This window comes from Balaenoptera borealis (assembly GCF_965194805.1).
Source record: "Balaenoptera borealis genome assembly, chromosome: 10".
Taxonomy (NCBI): Eukaryota; Metazoa; Chordata; class Mammalia; order Artiodactyla; family Balaenopteridae; genus Balaenoptera; species Balaenoptera borealis.
Genome location: NC_138874.1, coordinates 55,237,088 through 55,246,586, shown reverse-complemented (window position 1 = coordinate 55,246,586; position 9,499 = coordinate 55,237,088). Strand labels below are relative to the sequence as shown.

The 9,499-nt window shown below is 43.5% G+C and overlaps 1 protein-coding gene and 1 long non-coding RNA gene across 2 annotated transcripts in view; one reads left to right on the top strand and one right to left on the bottom strand.

The window, feature by feature from the left end:
* The window catches only part of LOC309635739, a 191,839-nt gene that overhangs the window by 7,445 nt on the left and 174,895 nt on the right, over positions 1-9,499 (top strand). The window lies entirely within an intron of this gene.
* LOC309635733 (protein FAM241B) overlaps positions 1-9,499 on the bottom strand; it is a 244,650-nt gene that overhangs the window by 169,945 nt on the left and 65,206 nt on the right. The gene's annotated exons all lie outside the window — the stretch shown is intronic.

Genomic DNA, 9,499 nt, shown 5'->3' with positions numbered 1-9,499 from the left:
CCTATCTTTAAAACTAAATAAACCATGCTAAAAGAAAAAAATACAATATTGAACAAAAGAAGCCAGAAGCAAAATGAATCTTACTGCATGGTTTCATTTATATAAAAATCAAAAGAAGGTAAAATGGAATTATACTATTTAGGGATGCATACTTGGGTGATAAAAGTATAAAGAAAAGCAAATAAATCATTACCAAAATTTAGTGGTTAGCTCTAGGGGAGAGAGAGGAATTGTGCATGGCAAGGGGTATGCACATGGTAGGCAGGGGAAGCTATAAGGGGCTGGCAATGTTCAACTTCTTGACCTGGTTGGTAGTTTCATGAACGTTCACTTTATAATAATCTGTTAAACTGCACAGGGAAGTGGGGGGGGGACAGAACTGAAGAAGGAGTCAGTCTATCCAGGTCGTGGTTAAATGGGTCTATTCTTTCATTAGAGGCTGCCTAGGTATGGATTAAGTGTATGGCCTCTGGGTTCAGTTGACTTGGATTTGAATTCTCTGGCTCTGCTACCTACTTGCTGTGTGACCTTCTGCAATTTGCCTAACCTCTCTGTGCCTCAGTTGTCTCATCTATAAAAATAAGGATAATAATACTACCTAATGTGAAGATTAATAGCTCTCAGGTATGCAGTAAACTGGGCATGAGCTTTGTTAAATAAGTAAAAAGTTGTACATTCATTCAACATAAAAATTCCTCAAGGACCTGTGCTGTGTTGGGCCCATCAATAAGCCTTCACAGGCCCATGGTCTTGGGCCCAAGAACTGGAGCTCCACCTTAGAGGGAATGAGGCCACCTCCCACTAAAATCCAGACCGGATTGCTGGCCCAGACCAGGCTGAGCCCAGGGGTTAGCCAGAGGGTCCCAGCTTGGGGCACCCCTTCTGGCCTCCTTGGGGCACCCCTTCTGGCACACCCTCACTGGCCTCCTGCTTCCGCAGCTGGGCTAGGCATGGGGGCTTCGGGCAGTCTGGCACCAGAACCAGCGGCCTCTTCTACCCCAGGCCTCAGAAGAGTGGAGAGAGTTCAGACTGTGAGAAAAGACGAACAGGGAGAGTAGAGGAGCCGGGAGGGTCCTGGACGCCTTTCATCCCTTCCACAGAGCGAGCAGCAGAAACAGAAGTGCGGGGGTGGGGTGAGCAAAAAAAGGAACCAAAAGCAAAGAATGAGGCCAGCCCAGCCAAGCGCTTTTTGTGGGGTCTTAATTAAGCCCATTGTTCCTTTCCGGGTGGAACATATGTTCAGGGCCTGGCTGAGGTTTGGGACTGAAATTTCAATGGTGCTGGGCCCTGTGGCCTCCCGGGGAGGGGAGCCAGGAGGGGAGGAATTGAGGGGGACCATCCCTAAGCCCTACAAGAACCGATAGTGTCTCCCAGAGTCATCTTCCACTATTCCCAGAGCAGGAAATAAAACAACCAGAAGGGGTAGCAGAGCCCTCACCCCAGGGTGGGGAAATGCCCGTGGGGTAGGACAGAGCTACGGCACCCGAGCAGGCTGTGACCCTCTGTGGGACTCAGTTTCCCAATGTGTGCCATTCAGGTGAGGCTGTCTAGGACAGCAGACAGTCACCAGTACCTGCCACGCCCACAAGCAGGACCCACCCCGCTCACCCACCCCCCACCTATCCCCATTCCCCCCACCTGGCCCCAGCAGCCAGACAGCCCAAGGGTGAAGGGCTGAACTCAGAGTCAAACTTCCATCTGAATTCTCACTCTGCTGCTCGCCAACTGGGTCGCCTCGGGCGAGTGACTTAAGCTCTCTGAACCTGTTTTCTCATCTGTAAAATGGGGTGATAATTCCCATCCTCTATGTTTGCAGTGGGAATTAATGAGGATGAGCCTTGTCAAGCCCTTAGCACATAGTGCCTTGTGCATGTTTACTGTTATCAGCAACCCATCATCATACATGTGACCTTCCCCTCCAGCAGCCCTGACACAAGCCCGGGAGCACACTCAGAGCAGACTGAGGAAACAGACAGTAAAAAACTAAGACCAAGAAATTTCTGAAGACATGGAAGTGGGCTGTGAAGAATTTTTAAGAGACTTGTAAGCATGCTAAGCATTTCCTCTACATTCTGGGACGTCAAGCCAAGTTAAGGGACCTCAGGAAAACCATGTAGAGTTTGACATGTGTTCCTTGGAGTTTGAAGGATGCAGGAACTGATGACCAACTCACATCTGAAAAGTCTAAAGAAAAAAGCCGGGTTGCGGCTGCCCTGGGATAGCTGAGGGGAGAAAAGCAGAAAGTGGGCAGGCAAAGAATCCGTGAGTTCCTCTGGGTCATATGTGGAATCTGAAGAAGGAAGCCAGGCTGGGTCACCTTGAGAGTGTGAAGGGACTAGGTGACTCCCCAGAAACCAAGGGGCAGAGAGGGGTCATATACAGAAACAGCAAATGGAGACAATGTCTGTGCCAAGGGAGCTGTAGGTGAGAAGCCCTTAGTGAGAGGGATGGTCTGCGAAGAACCCAGGAAGCTACTTCTAGAGTGAGATGATCAGCATTTGGAAAGAACCACAGCCACAGAGCACCAGCACCAGGTGACAACTATAGCAGTCAGGCAAGAACTTTCCTGATTCTTCCCACTTTGGGGTAGAAACCAGCAGCTAGGGAGGTGGGCAGGAGAAGGAAGAGAGAAGTTGATCACACCCCCCATAAGCTCACTTGTCCCCCTGCAGGGCTCCCAATCTGCTATAGGTCTAGGCTGAGGGAGGCGAGAAGCCCTAAATAAAGTTGGAGTTCTTATAGTACACTGGACTGGGCATTCTAAGATTTGGAAAAAGATGCTATTCATTACCTGTTAGTGATTGGGAAAGCCCTGAGAACAGCCAGAGATCTCACCCAGGGGCAAAGAAGAATAAGATGGGAAAGCCAGTTTAAAAGGGCTGGGGAGAAATGATATATATAGCTGCTTTCTATTTGCATCCTAGCAAGTCTAGCTCATTCAAAATCCAGTTACAGATACACAACTATGGCGTGATAGTTGCCAAGTGAAAAAGGCAAGGTACAGAACAATGTATAGAGTGGTGTCTTTTATCTAAGAGAAGGGAAAATACAAATACAAACAACTAAATACATAAATACATAAATAAATAAATAAATTTCCTTATATATTTAACACTGGAAGGATAAACCAAAAACTAATGAAAATGGTTTCCAATAATGGGAGAAGGAGACAGGATTGGAAATTAGATTTTGCTGAAAGTAAAACCCAACCATGTTGGCACCCTGATCTCAGACTTCCAGTCTCCAGAACTGTAAGAAATAAATGTTTGTTCTTTAAGCCATCCAATCTATGGTGTTTTTGTTATAAAAGCCAAAATTGACTAAGACAGATGCTTAACTTAAAAATTACTAAATTACTCTTGATGAAGCTCAATATCTTTATTGCAATGATGAATTTTCAGTTTCAGGTTAATACATGATGATGATGTAATGTTCTGTTTCTATGAGCCCTTTTTTTGTCTTTTAGGCAACTGATCACACAGGGAAAGCTACTGTGTTTGTCACACGTCATAATCACATTGATGTACTTTAAAGCTTAAGATCACCAGTGTAAAGTTACTACACACACATTCTTCGCTTTTTGCTCTTTATGCCATGAGCCCATATTCCTGTTCTTCTCCAGAGTCTGACATAAATTGTCTTTAGGGCTTTCTTAGAGCCCTGGGTTGTGATTTTCAATTGTATCCTGGACATTTTGGCTATTTTGCCTGTAAAAGATCTTTGAAAGGTCACTTGTTGCTTTAGCCTGCCCAGCATGTGTTCTCCCTTCTTTTGATATCAGCAGGCCAGTTTCTCCTGAATGAATGGGCCCTTCTCCACTGTTGGTCCATTTAGTTCAGCTGGAGCTAATCCCACTCCCAGCTCCAAAGGTGACCATGTGGACCAGACCTGGTCTGACAGTATACCCTATGCTGCCAGCTCTGAGCCCATACTGATATAAATAAATGATTGAATAAATAAATGAATAGTAAGAAAAGACAAATTTCCCACACAGAAGAGCTCCAAATAATTTATGTAAATATTTACTCCTCCAGAAATGGGAGGTTAATTCTCCATGTCATAAGTATGGACAGCACTTAGTGACTTGCTTCCAAAAATTATAGTATGGAAAGGAAAAAAGTAATTACAGTGGAGAAATCTGACAAACACTATTTCACCCAAATGATCGTGATTAATACTATCAGTGATAAACCATGCTGCTAATATCATGTACTTTTGCTATGATGTGATAAGAATGGAGACGGCAGCAGAAAAAGTCAGGGAAATAAGTCAATCTAAAGGACAGAGGGAAAAAATACTGGAAAAATTTAAACAAAATCTCAGAGACCTGCAAGACAATAACAAGTCATTTAACATGCATATAATTAAAGTCCCAGAAGAAGAGAGTAAAATCAAGACAGAAAAACAATTTGAGGAAATAACAACCAAAACTTTTCCAAATCTGATGAAGAACATTGACTTACAGATCCAAGAAGCTCAGCAAACTCCAAGTAGGGTAAATACAAAGAAGAACACACCTAAGCACATCATAGTCAAACCAAAGATAAAGTGAAAACCAAAGATAAAGTGAAAATCCTGAAAGCAATTAGAGAAGACACATTATGTATAGAGAATAAATGATATGAATGAAAAGTCATGTGACTTTTCATCAGAAAAAAAATGGACACCAAAAGACAATGAAATGACATCATTAGAGCGCTGAAACAGAAAACTAAAATGTCAACCAAAAAATCCTGAAGCCACCAAAAACGTCCTTCAAGTTGAGTGTAAAATAAAGACATTATCAGATAGATGAAATCAGAGATAATTTGTCTCCAGTGACCTGGGTTGTAAGAAATGCTGAAGGAGGTTCTTCAAGGTGAAGGGAAATGATATCTAATGATAACTAGATCTACAGGAAGAAATGAAGAGCGCCAAAAATGGTAAATAAGTAGGTAAATATAAAAGGCTATATTATTTTTTATTCTTGGGATTTCCTTAAAATAAAATAGACTGTTTAAAGCAAAAATGATAATCATGTAAGATAGGTTTATAACATATGTAGAAGTAAAATATATGACAAACATAGCACAAAGGATGGAGAGGACAGGTAAATGGCATCATACTTTTGGAAGGAAATAATAAAAGTAGTGAAAAGGTATAGAATTAAGAGGCCAATAGAATAAATGAGTTAGAACACTAAAAAACATTTGATTGACCCAAAAGAAGGCAGAAAAGGAAAAATGGAGGAACAAAAAGTTGAAGGAACAAATGAAAAACAAGTAGCAAGATGACACACTTACACCCAACCACATCAATAATTACATTAGAGGTAAATGCATTTATGCCATCTATACCATCTATATTATAAAATACCATCTATATTATAAAATAATCAGTTATCTAGGTTTCCACATTAAGAAGCTAGAAAAAGAATAGAAGAAATTCAACCCTAAGTAAACAGAAGATAAAATAATAATTAAAGGCAAAATTCGATGAAATGGAAAGAGATAAATAAAGGAGGAAGTAAAGACAGAAGTCTGTTCTTTGGAAAGATTAATAAAGTTGGTAAACCCCTAGCTAGACTTATCAAGAAGAAAGAGAGAGTACAAAATACCAGTATCAGGAATGAAATGGGTGGTATCACTACAGATCCTACAGACTTTAAAAGAATAATGAGACAATATTGTGAACAAATTTTAAAAATGAAATATCGATCTTAAACACTCTTTTGGAAAATAGAAGAGGAGGGAGCACTTCTGTATCATTCAGGGTCCAATCAGGAGACAGAAACTACATGGTAATTCAAATGGTAATTTGAAGTTTAATATAAAGAAGTATTAACAGGAGATTGGGGGGGAAAGGGGGAAATTGTCTAGTAAGAGTGAAAGAGAACCCTAAAGAATACTGGAATAGCAAACATAATGAGTAGCTGCTATTCCCAGGGGCTGAGCTAGGGCAATCATAAATATCCCCTCCCTGGGCTGAGATCCAGACTTCACTGAAGAGGACATGGCACGGCACATTGGACGGCGGAGAGGGCTAAGGTGCCTGAGGTGCCATGTGACTTGATGGAAACCTGTCCTCTGAGGTGCAGAGGGAAGTCATCCACAGTGAGGTGCTGTGCCTTGGAACCTGCTACAAAGTTGCTGGGGTGGCCATTTATGGGAAAGTACCTCACCAGCACCACTCCACTGCCACCCGAGGAGGTACCCAGGAAGGCTGCTGGCTGCCACGTGCTGCAGGAACAGGGAGGTGGAGGAGCCACCATGCTGATCTACCTAAGCACCGGGAGCTCATGCTACAGGAAGAAGAGAAAATCCTTCTCTCCTCCAGTGTCCCTCGAGCATCCTCTACTGACAAGGCTTAACGTGGTGCCTGATGACCAAGGTGAAATATTTACATGACCATCTCCTTGATCACAGAGCAGGCAAAGAAGAATGGATTTGGAGTTGATAGGCAATAGACTGATAACTGGCACAGCCTGCCAATTCATTTTCATGTGTCCAGAAAAACTCTGATACCAAAACTGAAAAAACTGCACAAGAAAATTACAGACCAATATCCTTCCTGAGCATAGAGGTAAAAGTCCTTAACAAAACATTAGCAAATCTATTACAGTAATGTATAAAAAAGATAATACATCATGACCAAGTAAATTTTATCTCAGCACTGCAAGGCTGGTTTAACATTTTAAAAAATCAATCAATATAATTCACCACATTAAAGAATAAAAGACAAAAAGTACAAAATCACCTTGATAGATGCACAAAAAGCATTTGACAAAGTTCAACAGCCATTCATGATTTAAAGTCTAAGTGAGCTAGGAATAGAAAAGAACTTCCTCAACCTGATAAAGGCCATCTATGAAAAACGTACCAATAACATCATACATAGTGGTGAAAGTCCAGAGCCATGGAAGGGAGGTAAAAAAAAACTTAACTGGTAAATTTGCTGCTGGAGATGCTGCCTTAGATAGACAGGAAAGGTGAGAAATAGCCTGGTTTCTCTTCTTCCCACCCTTTAATCTCCCACCAGTGTCTCCTACTGGCTGATCCCAGGCAGAAACCAGTTCTGCTGAGAGCCCAGGAAACATAACCCAAGGTCAGCTCCTTGCAACTTAGAGCAGAGCCAGGGAATGGCAAAGAGGGGATCTCAGGGAAAGCAGGGACTATTCCAGAGATGCTGCCGCCCACTGGGAAATCGCCGTATCTCATGGCAGAAGAGGGTGGGCTTGGCCCTGCACGGCTAGGGCAGCTCGTGGTAGTCCAGCCATATCGCCTTTCTATCTTGGCTCTGGAAGGCCTCCTGCTGCTAGTATGGACCTCTTTCTCCTCCTATAACCCCTCTTCACATAGCCATGTATTGAGTCACCAAGTGACCCCAAGTCTGATACGCTTGGCAACCTAGCCCCACCCCACCCCATGCCCCCTCCATCTTGCCTGACACTGAGATCACCCAATCAGCCACGCTACCATGAGAGTCTGTCTGAACTCTGGGTCAGCCAGGCTCATCTGGGTTTTCTGGCCAAGTCCTGTAATAACCCCAATGTTGCCAGTAGAACTTATGATTTGAGCTGTCTTCCCAGCCTGGAGACAAATCATCTCTGGCCCCTCTATGTTCTCACCACACTCTGTTCACACTCTAATAGGGCACTGACCATTCCCTCTGGTAACACTGCAGTGGCTTGACTTTGGGGGAACTCTTCCTTCCCATTCTGAGTCCACTTGATTCAGATGAAATGGACCCCTCATTTCCCCTCCCCATCCTCATACCCAGTATTCCAGGGATGGAGCATGTGGCCCAGGCTAAGCCAGTCAGAGCATCTCATTCCTCTTGTCCTAATAACTGGGTCAGAGATGGACATACAACCCCAGTCAGATATGAATCAGAGCTAATGAGACTCATAATACTAATTTGAGCTGCAAAGGAAGCAAATATATCTGGCAAGGCTTATCCTGGGACGGAAAAGAATGTTTCTTTATTGGGACATAGGCTTATCCCAACAGTCCCTAGAGCACATCTTTGACTCAGACCCATTAATCTGACCATTTTCCCTGTGACTTGCCCACAGATAGGAGAGGACCTGTAGGGCCCAAGCAGGGCAAGTCTATGGGGCATAGGACTATTTCTGTTGCTACCCTACTCCTTCTGCCAGGCCTGGGGAGAGCTTGAGACAGAAGCTAACTAGCAGCTCTAACATTATCCAGGCCTATGGGGCAGGTCACTGTGTTTCTATTTCTCAGCTCCTTCTATACTCTGCTCTGCTGTGCTGGAACTGACTGTGCAAACCACATACCTGCTTTACCTGCCAGCTTCCTGTAAGGTTTGACCACAGGGGTCACTAGAGGGAGACTGGGAGACAAGAAGAGGTGAGAAGGGACTTGCTCCTCCTATTTGCTGGAGTTTCCTATCAGCATGGCCCCAACAATGGCCCTGACAGTAGAAACTGATTCTAGGCAAGAAACTTCCAGCTTCCTTTGGCAATCTCAGCACCAGTCTCGTCACTCCTCCTTAGCTAGCAGTATCAGCACCAGCCAACGCCCTTCCTCAGAGCTCTGAGCTCTGGCTTCAAGGAAACCCTGCTCTGAACTTGTAGATTCTAACCCCCATTCCTAGAGATAGTAGCTGCTTCCTGTAGTTATTACTCTGTTCGCTTGGCATAACTTCCTGTAGTTATTACTCTGTTCCCTTGGCATAAACTTTTTGCTTTTTCACCTTCAGGTAATTTTTGCTTCCAACACCTGCTTGACCAGTTTTCTATATTAAATTCCCTCAGCTGAAGTACCTAGAGTACTTTCTCTTTTTCTAACTGGACCTTGACTGATTCATTTGTTAAAACATGTCAGCAAACTTTTTTGTAAAGGGCCAGTTAGTAAATGTTTTAGGCACTGTGGGCCATAAAGTCTCTGTTGTGACTATTGAACTCTGCTGTTGTAGCACCTAAATCAATGAGCATAGCTGTGTTCAACAAAACTTTATTTACAAAAACAGGTGGCTGGCTATAGTTTGCTGGCCCTTGTGTCAAACCAATATTTCAAAGGAGTCATAATAGGTCAAGTCAGGAAGCCAATCCTTAGACAACCTGGGAGTGATTAGATCCAGCAACTAACTCTGGGCAAGCCTACTCCTGAACTTTGGGGTCTTCATTTATAAGATGAAGTGGTTGAGCTATTACTAGATTATCCTTACATCCCTTCCACCTCTAAAAGTTCAGTGGTTCTGTTATTATCTCCAAAACACTAACTCTGCAGAGCGATGTCTCAAGTCAGCTTCCCCAGGCAACAGACTCTGACGTGGAGATTACTGTGCAGGGAGTTTATGGGAGAGTTCTCTTAGGACCAAACCTGTGGAGGGGACAAGAAAGGAAGAAAGCCTGATTGGGAAGAGGGTGAAGTTGGGCTGAGATATGTTCTCAACAAAGGCCTCATTCTACCCAAGAAAGCTCTGAAGCTGGGATGGTCCTTAAGGTTATCCCAAGTTGGGGTGATGGGGATGGATATCTATACCCCACTTTGAC